The following is a 25,752-nucleotide window of genomic DNA, read 5'->3' as shown; positions in this document are numbered from 1 at the left end:
CAAGTCATACCTCGCTAACAGGAAACAAAGGGTGCCAGTGCAAGGAACTAGTGAATTAAGTCATCAGCCATCATCAGAATGGGAAGAAATTACATGTGGTGTCACGCTTTTTCTTGTGTACATTAATGATCTCTCATCAGTTACACTGTCAGAAGCAGAGTTCATTTTGTTTGCAGATGACACAAGTATTGCAATAAATAGTATGTCGAGTGTAGTTCTATAAAGATTTGCTAATGATAATTTCATGGATATTAATAAATGGTTTAAAGGCAACTCACTGGCATTAAACTTCGAAAAGACTCACTATATGCAGTTTAGAACCTGTAAGAGGTTTCCACCCAGCATATGCATAGAGTATGAAGAAGAGCAGACAGAAGAGGTTGACAGTCTTAAATTCCTGGGATTACAACTTTATAATAAATTCAGTTGGGAGGAGCACACCACAGAACTGCAAAAACGCCTTAACAAATCTGTATTTGCAATTCGTGTGTTAGCAGACATAGGTGACATAAAAATGAAAAAAGCTTGCATACTTTGCCTACTTCATTCCATAATGTCATATGGTATAATATTTTTGGGTATCTCTTCAAGTCAAACAAAAGTTTTCAGAGTCCAAAAGCATGTAATACGTATTATTTGTGGAGTAAATTCACGGACGTCCTATAGAAACCTCTTCAAAGAACTGGGTATACTAACTACTGCTCTCAGTATATTTACACCTTAATGAAATTTATCCTAAATAATATATCTCTTTTTGCAACAAACAGACATGTTCCACATCCACGAGGATCCCGTCAGCACGGATCTATGGAACGAAAAACTAATCTAATCTAATCAATATCTAGGTATATGGGGTTACTTAGTATGTAAATGGTAGATTTTGTAGTTGTGTTGCCTATATAGCGACTTTCAGTCAGAAATAATAAACAGGAAAATGATTTTTCCTATTTGTAGATATCAAGCTGTAGTTCCTATAGTAGATTTAAAGCTACCAGCATAAACAAACCATAGCTTCACGTGAAATATGTAAACAAATGTATCCATCCACTTTATTTTGAAATTTACTATAACACATCGTAATTGAGCAACATAAGCTGCCTCACCTCAGCGATAGATGTGTGTCTCAATCCTATACTATTTTTTTCAAACATCCTGTCGATTGCATTTACCTTTATGAATAAAATGTTGTTTGAAGTGAAAAGTTGTACATCTCCCATTACATAAACTCTTCTAATAATTTTGTATGGCTTGTGTACCTCTAAATGTGTGAGATTCTTCGGATACAGAGAATGAAAGCTTTATGGAACTTAAAAATAACTTTGCTGTTAAACAATAACTAAACAGTAACCAAAATAAAAACTTAAAATGAGCACCTTTCAATTCAAAAACCACTCCTGGATGTATTAATCACCCTGTGAAACGTAATACGCTTAGGTCCTCAGTAGCACGGTGTCTGAAGGGAACTCTAACCGTTGCTACTAACGCCTACCTCACTCTCTGATGTCTGCTCTTAGAGGTCATCCAGTGTGTGTATGGATTCCTATGGCGAGACAATGCGAGTCTCAACTGGGCCAAAGTATGCTCATCTGGGTTCAAGTGAGCACATGCCGGCTGTTCCATTTGGTTGTTTATTGCCGCTGGGGAAACTTTTCACAAGGTAGATGCTGTGTGTTCCTGCGTTATCGTCTTTAAAGACGGATCCATTGCCGATATGTCTACTGGTCTCGGCAAAAGGTTCGAGGACGATGCTCCAGTACTACACAGCCCTCGATAGTGACGAAAGACATCCAACGTCCATAGTGACATTGGCCCACCACAGGGCGGATCAGCCTCTTTCCCGAACACTTAGAACCGTACTTCCGGTAATCTAACCACTCTATGACTATCATCAGACATGAGACCTATCCTAGAACCATCGATTAAAAGAACTCGACGCCACTGAATCATGTACAAGTAATAACAAAGAGTTTGTATTCTTATTCTTAATGGTCGCCTATTCGCAAAATGTGCCATGTGGACGCATTTGCGTATGTATGCGTGTCAGCAATCCCAAAAAACGTGTCGCTCACTCCTGTTGTATTCTCCTTGGAGCATCTAAGAGACATAGTGCCTCGAGACGACTCTATAACAAGGAAGGGGCCTTTCATACAGTGATCAGAGAAGTATGTGGAAGGTGTTCAAACTATCAGCTGCCTTGAACACTTGGACTGATTGAATGACGTGTCTGGGCAAGTGCTCTGCCAGAGCTTAAAATCTAACAATTACCCTGTTATGGGCTCAAACAGGGACTTCTCCTCGGTCTCAACAGTGTCAGCTTTTTGTGTAGCAGTCACACTTTGTGAGATAATGTCTCTAAACAATGCGGATATGCTACATAATAAAGATTTGACGGAAAACTATGTAACCAGACCAAAAGGTTCACAAGACGCACCTTGGTAACTGAGCTGCATAAAGCAGACGACACTGCTTCTTCAGCTCACATACACGAAGAGCTGCAACGGTTCGTAAATTCTTTGTCTCATCAGTGCATATTGACAATCTTTCCTGACCATCAGCAATCCAAAAACTATGTTACTCTCACTGTCAACTCCTGAGCTGCCGTTCCGCTCAAATATCTTCATTTTTCAGCAAACGTAGATCACTTATTCAGTCTCTGAAGTATGTTCTCAGCTGACTGTTCATTGGAAGAGGAGTGCAGAACAGAAATTTTCCTATTTTGGTTTTAGATGGCTCATACACGGAGTCTTTCTGAATAAAAATCTGACTGATCATTTCTTCTATCTCGGAAGTATATCATCAACCAACTGTTCATCGGAAGTGGAGAACAGAATACGTGCTGCTCATTTGGGTTTTGGACATCTCCTACAAGGGGTTTCCCTGAATAGATATATGAAAGCATGCACCGAAGTGATCTTACAGTTGTTGTTTCTATCCTGCTCAATTGTAGCGAAACCTGGCCGCGATCTTAAGAAACTAAACGCTTCCACCCTCAGAAGCTTTAGGGGGTCACCGCTAGTTCTCGCTAACTTGGTAAATTAATTTTGAGTATAATTCATCGTTATGTATTATTACAGCAAATACTTCCAATGGAATGTCACTGGAGCCAAGAACAGCGCACATTTAGCACATGATGTGTACAACGTGCACTTCGTGTGGGTATCTCAATACATCTCAGCTTCATTGCAAATATTTTTCAGACATTTTATATAAATTATTGACGGTGTTCAACATTGTCTTCTCCGAGGCTATCCTCTAGAACCAGTGTGATGTTGGAAGCTCATGGACGTAGCCTACTTGCTGTCACGTTAGGTTGGTTCAAATGGCTCTGAGCACAATGGGACTTAACATCTATGGTCATCAGTCCCCTAGAACTTAGAACTACTTAAACTTAACTAACCTAAGAACATCACACAACACCCAGTCATCACGAGGCAGAGAAAATCCCTGACCCCGCCGGGAATCGAACCCGGGAACCCGGGCGTGGGAAGCGAGAACGCTACCGCACGACCACGAGCTGCGGACTGTCACGTTAGGCATCTGTTCGCGAGTCTCAACCGCCGCATGCCGCCCAAGGTGTACCTCAAAAAGAAAAATAGCACAACACAGATAAATAAATACACTCCTGGAAATGGAAAAAAGAACACATTGACACCGGTGTGTCAGACCCACCATACTTGCTCCGGACACTGCGAGAGGGCTGTACAAGCAATGATCACACGCACGGCACAGCGGACACACCAGGAACCGCGGTGTTGGCCGTCGAATGGCGCTAGCTGCGCAGCATTTGTGCACCGCCGCCGTCAGTGTCAGCCAGTTTGCCGTGGCATACGGAGCTCCATCGCAGTCTTTAACACTGGTAGCATGCCGCGACAGCGTGGACGTGAACCGTATGTGCAGTTGACGGACTTTGAGCGAGGGCGTATAGTGGGCATGCGGGAGGCCGGGTGGACGTACCGCCGAATTGCTCAACACGTGGGCCGTGAGGTCTCCACAGTACATCGATGTTGTCGCCAGTGGTCGGCGGAAGGTGCACGTGCCCGTCGACCTGGGACCGGACCGCAGCGACGCACGGATGCACGCCAAGACCGTAGGATCCTACGCAGTGCCGTAGGGGACCGCACCGCCACTTCCCAGCAAATTAGGGACACTGTTGCTCCTGGGGTATCGGCGAGGACCATTCGCAACCGTCTCCATGAAGCTGGGCTACGGTCCCGCACACCGTTAGGCCGTCTTCCGCTCACGCCCCAACATCGTGCAGCCCGCCTCCAGTGGTGTCGCGACAGGCGTGAATGGAGGGACGAATGGAGACGTGTCGTCTTCAGCGATGAGAGTCGCTTCTGCCTTGGTGCCAATGATGGTCGTATGCGTGTTTGGCGCCGTGCAGGTGAGCGCCACAATCAGGACTGCATACGACCGAGGCACACAGGGCCAACACCCGGCATCATGGTGTGGGGAGCGATCTCCTACACTGGCCGTACACCACTGGTGATCGTCGAGGGGACACTGAATAGTGCACGGTACATCCAAACCGTCATCGAACCCATTGTTCTACCATTCCTAGACCGGCAAGGGAACTTGCTGTTCCAACAGGACAATGCACGTCCGCATGTATCCCGTGCCACCCAACGTGCTCTAGAAGGTGTAAGTCAACTACCCTGGCCAGCAAGATCTCCGGATCCGTCCCCCATTGAGCATGTTTGGGACTGGATGAAGCGTCGTCTCACGCGGTCTGCACGTCCAGCACGAACGCTGGTCCAACTGAGGCGCCAGGTGGAAATGGCATGGCCAGCCGTTCCACAGGACTACATCCAGCATCTCTACGATCGTCTCCATGGGAGAATAGCAGCCTGCATTTCTGCGAAAGGTGGATATACACTGTACTAGTGCCGACATTGTGCATGCTCTGTTGCCTGTGTCTATGTGCCTGTGGTTCTGTCAGTGTGATCATGTGATGTATCTGACCCCAGGAATGTGTCAATAAAGTTTCCCCTTCCTGGGACAATGAATTCACGGTGTTTTTATTTCAATTTCCAGGAGTGTATATTAATGCGTAATACCGTATGCAGAAATGCGCACAGGTGCGCTATCATCAATAAATGGCACGATTACTTATTTATAAAAGATGCCAAGGATACAGAAAACATCACATTTCTGACTTCAAAAATAATTAGTCAAAATTCACACCTTCACACAAGCTTAGGTACAGTATAAACATCAAATGAGATGTCTTCATATCAAACACAATTGTTGTCGAGAAGGCATCGATGTACAGTACAGAAGCCACGGTCACTCGTCAACAACTCAGATGGATCGGGCATCTCAAGCAGCGGCTGATAAATGGCAGAATTTCTCGACAAATTTTCCATGAAATGAGCACAGATATAAGGCCCCGTGGTGTTTATCTGAAACGCCATGAGGGTCAATGGGCCACAATGGAAGATTGTATTCGCTGACGCAGAACTACTTGCACTTCTGTTTCAAACTTTGAGCAGGAACGTCGATACCGGAAAATGATGTCTGAGATGTAAACTACTAGAGGCACAGTCTCGTCCTCCACCATCTCTTATCTGTAATCAGAGAGGCCGTATCTTTCACTGTGTGGGAGGGAAAATGAATTTAAAGTCACAAGTCTTAATTTTACATGTTTCACTCGACCAGCGCGAATACCTTAAGAAATTACGTAGCGAGCTACGTTACAAGTAGCACGCTGTGTATAGCGGCGCCGTCGTACATAAAAAATATGACGGCGGCACTATACATAGCCCGATATTAGTAACTTACACTCGGCTGAGTAATTTCTGAAGATACTCGCATTGGTCGAATTAAACACGTAAAATAGAGAAAAATTTACATGCTACTTGTGGCGGCTTTACAATTTTAATTGCTACTGGTAGCTGTCCCTCTGCAGGTAAAATCCTGCGCTCGCTAGAAATATCATAAATCGGATACAAGTAAGTTACGTCGAAGAAAGGAGTATAATATGGAGGCAATGGTGACATGGCACCGCAGGCGTTAGCTGGAATAGATACCGGGGAAAATATCGGACAACGCCCGAAGGTGAATGCTTTGAATACGTGTAAGTTGTGGAGGGTACGTGCAGGCACTGTTTCTCTAATAAAAGTTTTTTTTTACCTGTAAAATTTTACATCTTTATTAACTTGATTTTAGAATAGAAAGTGAAAATTCGTTATCATGAACAGCAATATCTTCAATATAGTTTCTTAATGAAAGTTCCCGAAGCATTATTTAACCAACAGTCTCTTGAGTAATACCAGATCAAAGAACAGCTCTCAGAATCAATTTACAACGCTTCGAACTCAAAATCCCTTTCCAAGCAAAAGAAAAAAAATAGAAATTGCATAATGTCAGGTTAAATAAAATATTGTAACCCCACATTGCAATAACATAATTTTCCTAGATATCACCGGTGATCTCTGAAGGCAATAGAATATTGATCAGAAAATTTTAATTGAAACAACAACATAAATACAATAAAATCTGATTAATATTAAAGTACACTCAAACCCCACAGCCTCTACGATGCGCACCCCATCAGTAAATATTTTCCTTCATTTTAAACACTTTACACCATAAACCTCGCTGCATGTGATGCACACGGCATCCAACGAATTATGACAAACAATTAAACATAGATGTTATAATTAACCAGGTATGTAAATCTTTTCCTTTCAAAACAAATCAAAAACACTAAAATCAACTCTTAAGTTCAATGGTTACATCCGTTAAAAATATTATATACAATACATATCTTTCGATATCCTCGTGGTCATGCGCTGTTGTGTACCGTGCTTTCCTTCAGGAGCACATGCGGCACAGGAAAGATTTTTCACGATGTACAAAAAGTTAACAGGGCGCAACCAACTTAAACAAATTTCATACTGGGATCATACGTCGATATGGAGGCGGCGCGTAAATCTTAAAACGGACGAGGGAGTAGATGCGGGTACTACTGAACACTTCGACTATGCCGCACCGCACCGAACAGCAGTACGGTGGGGTAGACAAGAGACAAATCAACAATTGTTGCAAGGCAACCTTAGAAAAGGCAGTAAGAAAATATTTGGGGCTTTAAACTCTTTGGAGAGCCACACCACACCACAGAATGACGTCCCAGGCTAAATTATGAAAATACTGTTGGTGATTTCGCCACAACAAGTAGAACCGTAAAATATCATAGGAAGTGAAATGCAATGAACACGATTCATAAGCGTCCGACTAAAAATCTCCACAGTCAATCTTTCCATTACTACAAATACTTAACAATACCTCCGAAGTTCACACGTAGACACTATCAGAGTGTCGAATTACTCGTTATAGCTGTAGATAACAGAGTTTAACACGCTGGTGGCCGACTTAGGTTTCTTAATAATACAAGCAATGATTCGATCCCTAACTTGGATCCACCTTCGACCCAAAACAGTCCTTTACTTTAAAGCAGGTAAATAGATGACAATGCCGATATAACGCTCTCCTCCCAAGCATCGCTGTAACTGGAGACTGCAGTACCGATGCAACGCTTACACCATTGACAAGTCTGATACACGTGCCACCAACGTGCACATTTTTAGAATTCTTATGTTCACCTCATACACCAAACTTGCCGTAATTTATTCGTCGGTATCCAAGGGCAGAAACAAGAAATCACTTCTCAGCCCTTGATGAACGCCATCGGCACAACACTGGCTCTCCACATTAGGATCTTCGAGCCCATGGCGTTCCGTCCAAAATCGACTGCTTCCGCAGACCCACCGACCAAGGGGCCTTACCCTCCGACACCGACGTCGCTCCTCGCTCACAGTCCAGACTTAACTCACAGCAACCCCTTTCTTCCTCGTTCTGTCGCCTAGCGGCGTGCGAGAAGCCATCTCGCCAAAGATATGCGGGGACCAGAGACTCCGATCTCGATACTGACGTAGCGACGAATACTGGGAAGATGGGTGATTTAAAAATAAATAAATAAATAGTGAGCCGAACCGCCTCAAGAGGTACTTTTTGGCCTTGTGCAACAACTACAGGACACATTTTCGAAGTCTTGGGGCGCCCGACGACTGTTGGACTTTCAAATGACGTCGCTGTACTGTATGTTAACTCCGCCGCTAACTTCCTATGCAACAAAATCGTTTTACCGTGAAGTTATAACGCGCATGACCTAAACTTCAAATTACGCTTCGATTCATGTAGACAGACTACATGCTGAATTGTTCACTTCACGGCTGGAGACGTAACGCGACTATTTTTGACGTTTTCCATTTTTTCTTGCTGCGAAATCCTTCCCAAATATTAACTTTTCGCTTCTGCATGAATATTCTCTATTACAAAAAAAAAAAAAAAAAAAAAAAAAAAGGTTCAAATGGCTCTGAGCACTATGGGACTTAACATCTATGATCATCAGTCCCCTAGAACTTGGAACTACTTAAACCTAACTAACCTAAGGACATCACACACATCCATGCTCGAGGCAGGATTCGAACCTGCGACCGTAGCAGTCGCGCGGCTCCGGACTGAGCGCCTAGAACCGCTAGACCACCGCGGCCGGCCAACTCTATTACACCAAAATAAATTAGTCAGTACACTGAGTGTTCATCGAACTCAACAGAAACGTAAGTTATAATGAAGAACAAAATTTTCGCTTTGCAGCGGAGTTGAGCTAATACTGAACTTCGTGGCAGATTAATGCAGGGGTCCCGGGTTCGAGATCTGGTCCTACCCACAGTATAATTTGGCAGCTAAGGTTCATACATTACATTAGTAGCTAATGTACACACTCCATACACGTTGAGCATGTCGGTTTTTTCTGCATTGATAAATCCCATCGTCTACTCACGATCTGCTGCTTGGACCGTCAAACAATAATTGACTAGCAGGTCGCAGTGCAATCAGTAAACACATAAGCACACTATAAGAATACATAACAACATTGTACATAACAACTACGAAAGTTGAATGACACAAACAAGTGTCGGTGTGTGAGGTTTACAAAATACGATATCTCATGAAGACTCGCACTACATCCTGCTACAAACAGCGTTGATATTCTAATTTGCCCAGCTGTTAGTTTGTTAATGTCAACAGGCATTGAATCATTTACGAAAGTGTATGTGTGCACAAGAAATACCATTTCTAAATGTTATTACAATCTGTTAATTGCCTACCAGTATGAGACCATTACTACCAATCCCTTCTGTTAAAACACTTGAACGGCAATTTCCATTTCCGAACTATTTACAGTGCAAGTGTTGGGCGATTCACCCCATATTCACTCAAGGAACACACAAGTACACTGTAAGAAAACATAACAACGTTACACCTAGCAACTATGCAGGTTGAATGACATGGAGGAAATGGAGGAAAAACGGTCCCTTGTACATATGTCGGGAAATGCGTCGTTGACACAGTAAATGGCGCTGATGAATAAGAGTTCCTCTGACCATCAGCGCCGGCCGGAGTGGCCGAGCGGTTGTAGGCGTTTGGGTCTGGAACCGCGAGACCGCTACGGTCGCAGGTTCGAATCCTGCCTCTGGCGTGGATGTGTGTGATGTCCTTAGGTTAGTTAGGTTTAAGTAGTTCTAAGTTCTAGGGGACTGATGACCTTAGATGTTAGGTCCCATAATGCTCAGAGCCATTTGAACCATTTTTGAAACTATTCAAAGAGAAATTGTATCACTCGTTAATGTTGTTCAGTTAAGCTAAACTCGTAAAATACAATCTTTTTTTGTAGAGTCATATGGCAGGTAGGAAATGAGAAGCACATTATTCCAGAGGAAGCCAGCACATTGTTCGAAACCAAATCACAATACTTTCCCTAACATAACTTCCTTTGTTGTTATAGCTCTAAGGACAAAAAAAAGTTCTTGGGCAGTCGTTTGAGCACTGTATAGCTGATAAGATTTACAACATCGTCACGTCTCATATTAACCTTGTTGATGCTGCCGGTCGTATTGCATCCATTGCCACAATGATTTCTGAACCAGTGTTGCGAACAATTACAACATACACTTTCCCTCAGTATAATTTGTATCGGTGGCCAAAAATCTACTGGGATCACATACTGCAGTAAATGCTTGCTTCTATCCCTCACTAGGGAAGAATTTGCTGCTCAGAGTTGATAGCCTGTTGCGCACATTAACTGTTGACTGCACTGCACCGCTGTGTTGAAGGACTTATTGTAATTAAATGCTAGTCTCTTACGAATCGGGCATCAAAATAAGAAAAAAACACGAAACTAAAAGACAATGTACATCCCCTACTTTTGTGGTAAGACCACACTTATGAAGTTACAACAAAATGATTACCTCAGGAAGAGATCAGTTGTTTAAAAATATTAATAATGAACATTATTTCATGTAAAATAAATATTCAGTGATGCAAATTATTATGAACATACTGCATTTCTGTTGCAACAATTAATCCTTGTTTACATAGTTAACGTAGACAACATATAATCGATATTAATTTATCATGAGGACAAACACGATATAACAGCCAAATGTGGTATTGTTACGTTACATTCTGACATATCTTAGACTGACCTTGAAGCTATTGAAGAAGTCTCGAATAACATGCAAACCGGCTACAAAATTCAGCTAGGGTACGTGAACCATATGATAAATTCTACAACGAATAGGTGTGAGCTTTGTTGCCCTGTAAAAAGTAGCCGGTAGGTTACCAGTACCAATAACTATTGGCAGTCTAGAAACAATGTATCTGAAAAAGACGAGTCAATAGATGGGATGATGTTGGGCACCAGCCTCATGGACAGAGTCGGTGACATCGTCAGAGGAAGAATACTGATAACAAATATCAAGAAGAGACTGACCAGATGGAACAGCAACAGTCTTACGAAACAGCGAGAAAGATCTCGACAGAAGATGCAGTAGGATGGTCCACTGCTGACGTCGTCAAACTCGGAAGTTGCAATGCAAGACTGTGGAAAAAATGTCTCAACGATATTAAGAGGACTCTAGGAATACTACAGCATGAAGTACCACAGAACAGAGTAATATGAAAGAAGCGTTCACTCAGATAAAAAAGAAAATGATCTGAGAAATTACAAATTTCCCAGTTAAAAATTAATTAATGGATCTTGTCTTGATTTAATGACAGCTTTCCTCGCCGCTTCCACCGAGCGACTTCTCAGTAATTCTACATACATCACGGTAAGGAGTCTCTACGTTATTAGAAATTTGGAACTTTGTGGTAAGGGCTTATGGGACCAAACTGCTGAGGTCATCGGTCCCTAAGGTCACCCACTACTTAATCTAACTTAAACTAACTGACGCTAAGGGCGACATGCACACTAATGCCCGAAGGAGGACTCGAACCTCCGACGGAGAGAGCCGCGCGGGCCGTGAGAAGGGGCCGCAGACCGTACGACTACCCCGCGGGGATCTTCGTTATTAGCGAAAGTTTCATAGTCGGTGGTTGTGATCTCTCTCTCTCTCCCCCTGTGTTTTCAGCTTCTATTTTTTTCTTTGTAATTCTCGTACTACAGCTATTGTAGTATAAGTAAGAGATATTACAAGTATGCTATCCGTTTACAGAATTTCGTAATATTACATTTTTATTTGTCCTGTAATATATGTATGTCCAATCTCGACGATGTAAAGTAACTGGTCCCACTTACGAAAGGATCTGCAAACCCTAATGCAGTCAGCGTAAGAACGTGTCTATGAATTTGCTTAATCTACAAATGAGAAATTATACTTGCAACAGGATAAGGGAAGAAAATTTTACGTAAAAAATAGCTTTCTTAGATTTCAGGAAAACATTCGACACTGTCAACTGGAACAAAGTGATACAAATTTTAAAGAAGAATAACTGAAGAGCAAAAAAAAAAAAAAAAAGAAATCAGACTGTGCAGATAAACAACAGAAAAATTAGCTAGAATTTGCAAAGTGTTCTACGATCCCTTGTCGATAAATACATTTTTGCCTAACACAGGCCGATGGTAGACCAAAGCGACTTGCAAGTGCGTGAATGTGATAGTAGTTGGGGGGGGGGGGGGGGGGAGTGATCAGCCAGTAAGCAGCTCGTGCTGTAGTACTGCCTGACGGTGTCCCCATTGCCGAGGGCTGATCCTCGGCAAAACATTATAGTCAACCGTAGAAGGGATATTATCGACGGGTGTCCAACAAGTTTATGAAGTGCCGAAAATCCATGTTCGTGACAACCGTGTTGGATTTACAGTGAGGATTGTGTGTGTTAATTATTTTTACAGCGTGTGATAAAATACCATAGTACTGACCATGTGGAGATTTACCATCATTAGAACTGTAAGATGCTTGTAGTGTCTGCCTTACATTGCGTCCACCGAGAATATATTGTTCGAATAGCGTAACATGTTGTTGACGTTGATTACAAAAACCCATTTCATCCTGTTTAACATTGTGGAGCAGCCGAATTCTGACTAGAAACAACTCCCTAAGCAACTAAACCCGATTATCACTTACCTGTTAGACTACTGTCACATCAGAATTAAAGTTAGGCTGCTGTTCGGTTATTAACATTCGACAGAATTTAATCACGAATGTTTCGAATTCATGAAGGTGTTAATCAGGTCTATAATTTATCGTCATCCATTTTGATTGGCTGTATACAGTATTCAATAAATGAGTGAACGGAATACTCAACAGGTATTAAAATAAACTGAGAAAGGATACAGAAGCTACGATTTACTGCCGACAAAGCTGTGGAACCAGCAGATGAAAGAAACCTCCAAGGAAGCTTAGAAGATATGGATTCGATACAGGCAGATGAATACAGAATCGAAATTAACCCAGAAAGAACAGAAGTTGTAGCATGTAACAAGGAATGAGAAAAAAGTAAATATGAAAATTAGAGGAAATCAGATAACCAAAATACAGTATATATAGGTAAACAGGATACAGGATCCAGAGACGATATGAAACAAATGATTAGAGTGACAGAAGTGATATGTATGAATAAAACTAAAATTCTTTGTTAGAAAGCATAAATACTGAAGTGAGGGAAAGTCTGGTTGATAGCTAAATCTTTAGCAAAGCACTTGAAGGGTGTTGAACGTTGACCATAAGCAAAAAGGATACGAACTCACAATAACCTATTAAGATACAGTGCTGGACACACCTTTTAATGATTAACTGTACAGATAGCAGGATCTACTTGTAATTCTTCAAACTATAAATGTGAAACGAACGTTAAGAAAACGGGCGAACGAAGACATCGCGAGTTCATAACTCACATGACACGCCACTACCAGTTCTTTGTAAACGTCCTAGGAACAGTAAAATGAAATGAAGCACGAAGAATACACCCAATACAGATATAAAAGAAGCCATCAGTAATTCAGGAGTCAATAAGTAAACCCAAATGATGTCGAAATGAAAATTATTTCTGTAATACGTTTAAATAAGAAAAGAGCTAAATATGAGAACTTTGCTCATGTACTGATAAGACTGTTACTCCATGTTGCGTTCACGAATAGCACTACATGTAAAGTACCGGCCTTCATACATAATCCATGAACATGTAATGCATACACGTTGAAGCAGCGCTGTCCACAACACACACGTAAGCAGCAACGTGTACAACTTCGTGGTGCCCTCTGCGCAGAGGGAAACCTAGGCGACGAAGCAGTGTTGTAATGAGATGCCAGTAACAGTTTCGTGGTACAGTCGTCTGCGTACAACGTAGATCTCAGAGCTGATGTTCGAATTGTAAACGAGACGAGTGAATGTATGTGTAGTTTCGGTCCGCACGCACATTTCTGCGAAGGTTGTTGGCTGAGTTAGTTGCCAACTAGAAATAATCCATCGCCGCTTGAGAAAGAGCACAATATTATCTGATCAACAAAGGAAACATAGCGTTCGCGCTGCTGAAAACAAGGTGCGTATTTCTCTGAACACAATGAAATCTAATAATGTTAGGAATGGACTAAATGTTTTTTTTAAACTCCTTTATTTTTTTACGTATACACATATTTTCCTGCACTTTCTGTACGAATCATAGATTGTGTTCCTTTAAACTTCGTCTGTATATTGCGAATTTTTCATCATCAATTTTGCGATTGCAAGACCATACCTAGAAGCAGCTTTGACCTTACTTTTTTTAAACTTCATATGACATGGCCTTTATCGACATCATTTTTCACAGGTGTTATAAAATGACGCTTCGTTCGTTGATAGTCACAGTATATACTCGTCAGCTAGAACCTTATGGCCACCTACCTAACAGCCGGTATGTCAAACTGTGGCACGGATAACAGCAGCGATGCGTCGTGACATGGAAACAATAAGGCCTTGGAGGGAGTTCGCACCACATCTGCACAGTCAAGTCACCTAACTCCCGTAAATTCTGGGGAAGGGGGGTGGGGGGCGATGAGTTCGGACGCCACGTTCAATCATACCCCAGATGTGTTCGATCGGGTTTAGATCTGGCGAGCTGGGGGGCCACCAAATCAACTGGCAACTCGACACTGTCTTCCTCGAACCAGTTCTTCACACTTCTGGTCTTGTGACATGGTGCATTAACTTGTTGAAAAATGCCATTGCCGTCGGGAAGCATGATCGTGATGAAGGTGTGTACGTGGTCTGCAACCAGGGTACAGTACTCCTTGGCCTTCATGGTGCAGTGCACGAGCTCCACTGGACCCATGGCGGGCCACGTGAATGTCAGTTCATAACGCAGCCACCGCCAGTTGTTCCACAGTACAGGTGTCAAGGAAGTTCCCCTGGAAAACGACAGAGTAGCACACTCCCATCGGCATGATGAAGAAGGTATCGGGATTCATAAGACCATGTAACGCTCTAAAATGTGCTATTGTCCACGGGCAATGGTCACGTGCCCATCTCAATCTTTTTTGTCGATGTCGTGCTGTTAATATTGGCACATGCATGGGTCGCCGGCTGCGGACGTCGTCATTACTAGTGTTCGATGCACTGTGTACTCTGCTAACGGCCCTCTTTTATCAGTGTGGCCATACTACGTGGTACGACGTCTGTAATGAGGGGTGACCGCCCAACGCCACGACGTCTTGACGTGTTTTCACCCTGGTTTCGCCACACGTTGCAAACACTCAGCACAGCAGTCCTCGAACACCCCGACATGTCATGCACTTTCCGAAAGCCTCGTGCCGAGCCTCCAAGCCATCACAATCTGCCATTGGTCAAATTCTGATAGATTGCTCCCCCTCGCTATTCTACACGCGGACAATACGCTCACTGATATTATATGTATCACGCATGTGTCTGTCAGTCATTCTTCGCCAGGTGACTCTGATATCATCTTGACGGGGCTACGTCGATAGTAGATCATTGTTCATAATGTCCTGGCTGATCAGTGTAGATGGTAAATGATCAGTGTAGATGGTAATTGTTACCATAACGGAATCACTTACTAAATATGTTACAACTTTGGAGCACCGCGACCGCTAGGGCTGCAGGTTCGAATCCTGCCTCGGGTATGGATATGTGTGATGTCCGTAGGTTAGTTAGGTTTAAGTAGTTCTACGTTCTAGGGCACTGATGACCTCAGATGTTAAGTCCCATAGTGCTCAGAGCCATTTGAACCATTGGAGCACCGCCATTCGAAATTATATCTCGAACGTTCTTTAAGGCGATTCCCGCTCCTAGTTTCCCACTTTCCACGACTTTCCACTAAGTCAGTCTGCTTCCCGGAGGCTTCTGGCCGTCATTGCCTCATAGGCTTCATAGTCCCACGTTCATGGAGGTCGTTGTATCTTCGTTCTTCCTTGTGGAGTCCATTTAGAAACTCTTCTTGTCGCACTCTTGCCATCCAGCCTTAACAGATGGCCGATCCACAATAGCTGTTTCTTTCTGTTGGGTCTATTGTCGTCTTGCTAGCTCCCATAAGTACTTTTACTGAATTACTCTTCAGGTGGCCCACCGTCGAAAAGGGTGCAGTAGGTCTTTCTCTATCTGTTAATCGGGGTCACATTTCATGTAAATCTTTTCTCTGCTTAAAAAAGAATTAGACTGTGTTATGTTCTGAAAAACTTCCTAAAACATGGCTTTAAGTCTAACTCATGTTTTAAATTAAGTTTAATACCTGTAGGCAATGACATAAGTGACGAGAATTTATGACATTAGAACCCAATTTTTTTGTATATTCTGACGATATTGACAGGTTTAGAGTGACGAGCTGGGAAAGTAATCATTTTAAGCCATTACTGTACCAAACCAATAAAAACTGCACGTAGCCGTGAGGTATAACAGTCAACATAAGGAAGTAACTATCTGCCTTAGCGACACTTAACGAATTTATAACATGTGTTTATGCAGCCAGTTTACAATCAGGCCTCTGTCACCACCACTGAACGCACACACGACCTAGCAGACCTGACAGTTTCACGCAGTTAACAGGCAACACACGGCAACTACAACATTTGAAGGGTTATTCTCATCATACACGGCACTGACCAAAAGTTACACAATAATTAAAAGATGAGAACTGACAACTTCACTTGTATACATAAACACCGAATTTTTCAGAGCTCTGAATAAATATTTATGATATAGTGACAATATTAAACAAAAGAACTGTTAACATTTAAACGGTGTAGGGGAGGTAATAATTAATGCTAACGTCATATGCCATATAGGACAACACACAATGTAAGATAAGTGTGCATTATCAGACCCAGTATCAGTGATCTGAAACTTTACAGACTACACCTCACTGCCCTAAACTGAAGATGAAAATGAAGTATGACACCTTACATGAATTTAGCCCACGCTTATCACACGCAAGAACACCGAATACTGGCTGTTGAATACCAAACAGTTCCAGGAGAATGGTTTAAGAGACCTTTTGGCAAATAAACTGTCTTCAGTGTTCCTCCACACGGACCGCTGAGTATGCCGAGTTTCTGATGTCATGCGTCGAGAACGCCCGTTTGTAGTTTCATAAAAAAGTGAGCGTGATTAAATAATTTTTATCTCATTGAATTTGAATCGCACTTTTTTAAGGGAATTGTAAGCCGATGTCCTTATTGACACTTTCTTCTTGCCTTACATCATGTTCATGAATATTGTAATTTTTATTTATGTCTACTACAGATAAGGTGACCAGCATATGGAGAAGACGGGTAATGTGCACCTTAATAGAGGTAAAGTAGGAATTTTAGGTCAGTCCATTTCGTAAACAGTGTGATTTGCTAGTCAGTTACAGGCTGGAGAGCGCTGCGTTCGTATATGCGTCGTTGAGGAACACATACAGTATGCACAAGTTTCATCGTTCCCGGCCGTTCAGGTGCATGTTGAGCGAGACAAGCTCGGTGCTGAGATTAGAAAGAACGACCCGAGTGCCGATGGTCATGGACGTAGCTGAATTCGGACTGTCAGTAGGCCGACCCTTCAGACTATGACACGTCTTTTCAAATACAATGTATCCAGGGCGCCTCATCCAACATTCTAGTGTGGCGCACCGCAGCGGTTCGGCGTGCTGCCACGTACAACGTTTAGCGGCATCACGAAGAGTCGTTGGCACGCGACGACGAACACAGACTAAAGGCAGTGCTGCCGCACAGAGCTCCTGAATCGGGCAGGCGGAGATATCGCGCCCCCTCTAACGGGACAACGTAATGCTCGTCAACACGTAAAAGTCTTAAAAAATATGGCAGAGCTCTAACAATACGAGCCGGTACGCAGCTCAAATATTACTTTATAACGCGATCCTTGGGTGCTGGCTGTTGCTTAACATTCAAAGTGACACCAGTTTTAATGCTTACTGAAATTCCAGCGAGTGGCTTTTTAGTACGTCGGCGATTTGTCCTTCATCGACGGCTAGCTGATGCAGAGAAAATAAAATAGATTGAGGATGTTTAAAAGATAATCATCGGAATGAAATTGCTACTTGTAGCCGTGATTAATGCTGTTACATAACTTAACATACAGAAGAAAGATAAGAAGAATCATTATTACATTATTATTATTCTCGAATCAGAAACATACATCAATAAATATGTACATATATATACACAAATTGTATTTATATTACATGTGCCCAGTACTTTGCAACCTCCAAGGCGCTTGGAGTGGCTTGCAGGAGATCAATCTTCGTGCAGGATGTAAGGCACAAAAGGCACCGGAGCATGTGGCTTGTGGTTTGTTCTTGTCCACAATCACAGGACGTATCTTCTGTTATGAAGCCCCCATCTCTTCACGTTGTCTCTGGCTCGTCCAACTCCTGATCGTAATCTGTTTAAAGATTTCCACACCAGCCAGCTCTCGTCGTGTCCAGGTGGTAGTTCTTCAGCTTCTGGCGTCTGCAGGTGAGGCGTCGACTTCTTCCATAACTCCAGCCTTGTCTTCTCTGGTGAAATGGTGAGCTTCTCGGATGTTCTCAGGAAGCTCTTTCGCGGTCTCCGCCGTTGCTGTGGTGGATTATGTCCGTGCAGTGGATGGGCACTGTCCTGTTCCATTTTCACTCTCTCCTTGTTGGCAGCCACTGTTCTGCGTATCCATGGTGGCGCTATCCCAGCCAGGCAGTAGAGCTTATCAGTTGGGGTAGGTCTTAAGCAACCTGTGATTAACCTGCAGGTTTCGTTGAGAGCAATGTCTACTTGTCTGGCATGAGATGACCTGTACCAGACTGGAGAAGCATATTCAGCAGTAGAAAAGCACACTGCCATTGCAGAACAGCGAATAGTTTGTGGATGTGATCCCCACTGTGTCCCCGCTAGTTTGCGAATTAGGTTTTTTCGAGCGTAGATTTTCATACTGGTGTTCTTGCAGTGAGTTTTGAATGTCATAATTCTATCGAGGGTGACTCCCAAGTATTTAGGTGTGTGATGATGCTGGAGTTGGATGCCTGACCATGCAATATGTAGCTCACGATTAGCTTCCCTGTTCCTTAAATGAAAGGCACACAAGTGTGTCTTCGAAGGGTTTGGTCTGAGTTGGTTCTGATTGTAGTAGCTTGACAGTGTTCTAAGTGCTGTTGTCAGGTTTCTTTCCACTCTTTCAAAGCATGAGCTCTGCGTAGGAAGGGCTAGGTCATCTGCATATAAGCATCTCCTTGTGCCTGGGGTCAATGGCTGGTCGATGGTATAGATGTTGAAGAGAAGTGGAGCTAAGACGCTTCCCTGAGGTAGACCATTTTTCTGCGCTCTCCAGCGACTGCGTTATCCTTAAAATTCAACAAAAAAACCTGCGGTTTTGGAGGAGGGTGCTGAGTAGTCTAACGAGGTGGGCATTGTTGATCATATTGTATTGATTTGCATTGAGTAACCGATGATGGACAGTATCATACGCTGCTGTGAGATCCACGAAGACCACGCCCGTTACTTGACGGGTTTCAAAACCATCCTCTATAAACTGAGTGAGATTCAAAAGTTGCCCTGTGCAGCTTCTGTTTGGTCGAAATCCTGCTTGCTCGGGTATGAGAAGAGGGTCTATTACTGGTAGGATTCTGTTCAGAATCATACGTTCGAACAGTTTATAAAGGTGACTCAAAAAGCTAACTGGTCTGAAATTCTTGGGATGATTTGCTTCCTTTCCAGGTTTCAGAAGAGCTATCACCCTTCTCTTCCGCCAGATCTTTGGTATTTGGCACTGGTTCATGCAGTTGTTGAAAAGCTGCAGGATCCACTTTCTTGTTTCTGGGCTGAAATTCTTGATTTGCTCCATACGCATGTCATCTAGACCGGATGCTTTACCAGTTTTGCTCTCCTTAATAGCCTTGTTTAATTCAGATATCTCGAATGGGAGAGTCAGATCCCTCGTTTGTTCTTGGGTCTCTTGCTGTACTTTCGGACCTTTGATTCTATGGCTTCCTTTCCCATTCATGAGCAGTTGGTGTGTTTCTGATCTGCAGTAATGTTGCAGTGTGCTGTGGATCTGGTTGGGTCATTACTGAGGCGTCTCAGTAATCTCCATGCTTTATGACTGTTTCTGATGAGATCAAGTTCTTCCATAGTTTTAACACAAGAATTCCTTTTGGATTCTTTCAGAGATGCAATAAGTTTATTCCCAGCAGATAGCGTTCTCGCCGAATGGATCTTCTTCGAATAGTACCTTATATTCTGTAAATTGAGCACGGAGTTCTGAAGTTAGACCAGGAATGTATGATGTTCGACAACCCCGAGGAATTGCAGTTCTGGAGCACCTCTTTACAGCCCTCACAAAAGTATCATACAAGTCAGGTGAAGGCTCAATATTGAGAACTGCAGCGTCCAGCGTTTCTGTAAACATCGACCAGTTGGCTTTCCTGAAGTTAAATCTCCTTCTGAACGTAACTGTCTATAGTCTAACTGCTGCGTAAATTTCGCACCCGATCGGTCTGTGCTTTGTATTTGGAATAGGGTTGCAGACAGTTTTTATGCACTGTTGTGAGATGTTCTCGCTGCAAAATATCAGATCGGGGTTGTATCCGCGTTTCCATCTGCCACTGTTGAAAGATGCATGTTGCTTAGGGTCATGTATAAGGCTCAGATGATTGCCTTCCGCCCATTCTTGTAATGCTGTACCATTCTCATCATCATGCTCATAGCCCCACGTGATACTGTGACAGTTGAAGTCACCAGTCATTATTTGTGTGTGTTGACTATAAAAGTTATAAGGTAGATTGATTTTGAGATCAACGTCCGGTGGTTTGTACACGGATGTGACTGTACAGCCTTTGATTTCCAAAGTTAAGATTTCAATATCATTTGCTTCAGTAAAGGCTGATAATATTATCTGTATATCTGGATGGACAAATTTAGCACTTCCGTATTTTGGGTGGGGTCTTTCCGTAGCCAGTCGCATTCCGTTTATTTATGGTCTGCGCATTTCACAACTTTTGCGGCTCTCCTGTAGGCAGAGTACTTCCCACTTGGTTTGTCTGCACAGCTCTTGTAACACTTCTTCTTTTGGTGATGATATACCTTCTATATTAATCGATATGATGGTCAACTGTGGTCCTGAAAAGGACCAAGATGATGCTTCTGGTGTGAAAGGATCAGCCGCCAGAGAAAGCTGACGCCCAGGGTACGCCCGATTGCAAGTCTTATCTTGGTCGGAAATCATTGCAATCTTCGTGGAGGCTCCTTTCATGTACCCCATTATTACATTCAAAAGAGAGATCTATTCCTTGTATACAATAAGGTGACAAAAGTCGTGGGATACCTCCTAATATCGTGTCGAACTTCCTCAACAAGTAAATACAAACCACACTATCATGGAGCAGTCACCAGTTCGCACAGTGTCTTGTTGACAGCCTGGGTCCGTGGCTTCACGCGGGTCTGCTCCACACTGGAACAGTACCATCAGAGCGTACAAACTGAAACCGGCACTCATCTGACCAGGCCTCGGTTTTCCAGTTGCCTAGGGTCCAACAGATGGCCACGAGACCAAGAGATGTGCTGGATGTGCTGCAGGCAATGTCATGTTTTTAACAACGACACTCGCGTTGGTCGCCTGCTGCCACAGCCCATTAACGCCAAATTTCGCTGCACAGTCCTGACGGATACGTTCGTCGTACGTCCCACGTTGATGTCTGCGGTTATTTCCACGTAGTGTTGCTTGTCTGATAGTACTGATAACCCTATGAAAACGCCGCTGTTCTCGGTCCTTACGTGAAAGCCATCGACCATTGCGTTGTCAGTGGTGAGAGACAATGCTTGAAATTTGATGTTGTCAGCACGCTCTTCACACCGTGGATCACAGAATATTATATTACCTAACGCTTCCAGGAGTGCAATGTCCAAAGCGTCTATCTCCAACTACCATTCAGCGTCCAAAGACTGTTAATTCCCGACGAGTGGCATATGCCTTTCCACGTGACCTGAGCACAAACGACAGTGTGTATCGTTGTCTCATGCCTTTTGCCACATCACTGTATATACCTGTTATACGTCAGTGATCTCAGAACCTCCTGACAGTGGTCTGATGAACGCCCACGAAAATCAATACAATTTTAGCCTGTCATATGACAGATTTTCTTAAGAAACAGGTTGAATTTCGAAGTAATCTTGACTCACTTTGTGGCTCTCTGATTTTATGAGAAGTGATTGACGGGAGACAATATCAGGAGACTATAGCATAATAGGCTGCAACCTGAGAAAGAGGGTAGGGGGGGGGGGGGAGTAGGGGAGCAGGGCAGTGGGGTGGAGGAGAGGGTGAGAGGGACAAGACCGGAGATGTACCTTGACGGATGATGCACAGTTTAGTCCTTCCACGTCTGTTCCAACATACAATCGGTACAAACCTTCGCCGTAATAGGTTCACTGACCCTGTGTGTCTATTTTACGCGCGATTTGCAGCTGTGAGGGGACATCGAAAAGTATGTATGTTTGCAGGTGGGGATATGCATGCAGCTGCCAAATAATGGTTAAACTTTATTCGTCACTAGTTTCTGTCGATGACCGTTATGGCATAGGCCTAAATTATAACTTTACTGCCGTTTATGCCAGTTAAGCTTGATTATAGCCATTGACCTAAACTAGAAGCGAATCGGGCAAAATAAATGAAGGTTTCACCATGAAGTCAGCCAGACTATGACGCTTCAACGAAACTAGACGCAGCAAGGAACTTACTTTCACTGAATGGTGCACTACAACGTAACAAAGATACTTGACAACATGACACTATTTTTTATCATAATCACCAAACCCATGTTAACAGTCCGAAAGTTCTACTAACCTCTCAACCCTTCGATGGCAGAAATCCGCTTCTTTGGTCACGGAGCAATACGATAACTGCTGTTTGAACGTCCTCATCTTTGGAAATATCTTTCCCTCCGGATGTTCTTCTCTGCTTTTATGGGCGTAGTCTCCGTTCTCGATTTTGATGACCTTCCTTCCCTATTGACACATTTCACTATTGATAGATATAACAGTGCATTTTCTCCATATACCGCCAGATACTTGTGTCCAATTTAGACGTTTTGTCCACAAGAATCGTGCTGTCCCGCGAACATTAATTTTGGAATACGTTTCTAGTTGCCGCGCCATTTCCCACACTGTGATGCTCCTGTTATTCATACCGCAGCAGAACTGAGTGTACAAGAAACCGGGAACTTTTACTGTCTTCTGACAATGCGCCGTCTTCGGGCTGTTAGTGTGGGATGACATGTGTAACTGCGATAACCTCTTCTACGTTAGAGAACTGATGTGACAGTGAGCCAACTTGACAGTCATACAGATGAAATTTTTATATCGCTAAAAGCTACAATTAAATAATGTATTCCTTTGCTGCTCCTAGTTTCGACATAGCGTCATGGTCTGGCAGACTTTACAGCTCAAAGTGCTAAAACGACCTGCCCATGCTGAGCAGTTTGAGCTGTAAAGTCTGCCAGTTGGATATTGTAGCAGCTCAATTAAGCATTTCTAGTAGCAGCATCTATCTGTAAATTGAGAGATTCTGTTAACTAATGCCTATCGTCTCTCTTTTCTAGTAAGTGTCAAGAAACCTGAGATTATTCTTGCCAAAAGTTTGTTTTGTTTGGATATTTGCGCACAAAATAATGCGGAATGGTGCAGAGGCAGTACACCCTAGACCCTAATTCCGGAGGAGAGCAGTTCATGCACCTGTCGAAACATCCAGTCGTAGGTTTCCCTAAATCATTTAAGGTGAATACGAGTATTGTTAATTTTAAAATGTTGTTGTGGTTGGATCCGGATCCTGCTCCAGCTACCGCCGGGTCTGGGTGTTACTGATGAATGTGGCAGTGTTAGCTGCAGAGGGTGGCCGAATGCCCTCCCTGTCGCCTCCCCGAACCCCCAGGGCGGAAGCAGAAGTTTTAATGACTGTATAACACTGGCCCATGGACATTGCCGAGACGAGATGACATCCGTGTCTCAAGGGTAGTTCGCTGTGTAGTAGGTGCAAACACAACGGAGGGGTATTTGAGGAAAAGCTAAAGAAACCTGTTGTTCTTGCGGAGGGGCACCAACCCTTTTGGTACATGCATGACAACATTACGGACTGTGAACTGGCCTTGTAACAGTAGCCAACATGGGCTCAATATGTTGGTATGACGAACGGTTGAAAGCTGCAGCTGTTGTTTTATCAGAGCACAATGTCACTCAGTGATGAAGGCATCTTCTTTGGTAAAATACTTCAGAGGTAATTAGTCTCATATTCGGAGCTCCGTGTGGGGAGTACCATGGAAGATGTGATCAGCAGGAAGTGAACAGGTGCCCCTTCAGGTGGGAGTGTGATATGTTACTGTGTAGGTGGGTTAAGGAATTTAGAAAGGCGAATGGATAGATTGAACTGATTGATACAATGGGAACTGATTGATACAATGGGAATTAGCAAAAATGCAGTGACAGAAAGAACAGGTCTTCCAGTCAGGGAAGTACAGAATATGTTCAAATGTGTGTGAATTCCTATGAGACCAAACTGCTGAGGTCATCGGTCCATAAGCTTATAAACTAATTAACGTAAACGCTTAGTATGACACAGACACCCATTCCCGAGGGAGTACTTCAACCTCCGACGGGGAGAGCCGCGCAAACCGTGACAAGGAGCCTCAAACAGCGCAAGCAAAGTTGACGCACGGCACGCTGGTTGATGGCAGCGACTGCAAAGGCACTTCCCATTAACAGCCGCTACCATCAGCCAGCGCACGTCAACTTTGTTTGAGCGTTCAGTGCACAGTCATCAATAGAAATTCAGACAGCGGTAATGCCGGAGAATGCCTGAAATTAAACAAGAAAGTAGGAACACGGATAAGCTACTATGAACAACGTAGTGAAATCATTATCATAAGCAAGAGAGACACTAACCCAACCGTCACCACTTTATTAAAAGTTGATATGATTACTGCCCCTGCAGACGATGACGTGATTCGAACAATGTATAACGAGATGAATGCTATTATTTAGATGAGGTACTCAAATTCAACAGCAGCAAAAGAAGGAGAAGTAAAAATAATTGAAAACAGAATGGAGTAAAGGAATGAGAAGGGGATGTCGCTTTGTAGAATTTTGCACCTAGCACTATTTAATAACTGCAAACACTCCGCTTTTAGAATTGTGAAAGGAAATTGTATCCATGGAAGAACCTTGGAGACAACAGAAAGATACATGTAGATAATGTAATGGAGAGACAGAGACTTCAAGTCAGATTTTAAACTGTAAAACATTTTCAGAGGCAGTCGTCGGCCGTGGCCGTAATTTTTTGTTCTGCAGCGTTTCCATACAGAGGCTGATGACGGCGTCTCGGTGGCGCGTGCTGGATACTCAGGTGGCGCAAGCTACCTGAACACAGTACCCGCCAATGTGCTCTGCCTACGCCAGTGCGTGCGTACGCAAAACTGCGGTGCTGGCCCAGCAGTTTACAGTGTGCCTGATGCAGCAGCTTTGCTGCATGAGGTAGGCGCCCTCAGCTTACGCCGCAGTGGCCGTAAACAGCATCTCAGACCGTGGATGCCCGCGTCGAACTCTGGACTTTCGGAGTGCCTGGAATGCAAGATGAAGGCAACCTGTTTGGAAGCACCGGGTGGTTATAATTAAACTTTCCTATTTAACACGTTATAACAGCGAAACTAACTACCGTGCGACTATAAAACATCGTAGAATTATGGTCCAAAGTATGGGATGCGTGACTTCCATGCGTCGCAGCGCCACCGTCCAGTTCCAACTGCGGCCATGGTCACTAGGTGCCGTGATCAGCTATGGTGATTCATGGTCTCACACGCCTGACCAGTCGCAGTGCACTTGTTGACGTGTCGAGCTTGGAAAAAAGGAGCAGGGCTTTATTGGTGAAGCTCTGATATCAAAACAACAGTAACACTGCAGCTGCACTT

Source organism: Schistocerca cancellata, chromosome 2 (assembly GCF_023864275.1).
Source record: "Schistocerca cancellata isolate TAMUIC-IGC-003103 chromosome 2, iqSchCanc2.1, whole genome shotgun sequence".
Taxonomy (NCBI): domain Eukaryota; kingdom Metazoa; phylum Arthropoda; class Insecta; order Orthoptera; family Acrididae; genus Schistocerca; species Schistocerca cancellata.
Note: the sequence above shows the minus strand (reverse complement) of the source record.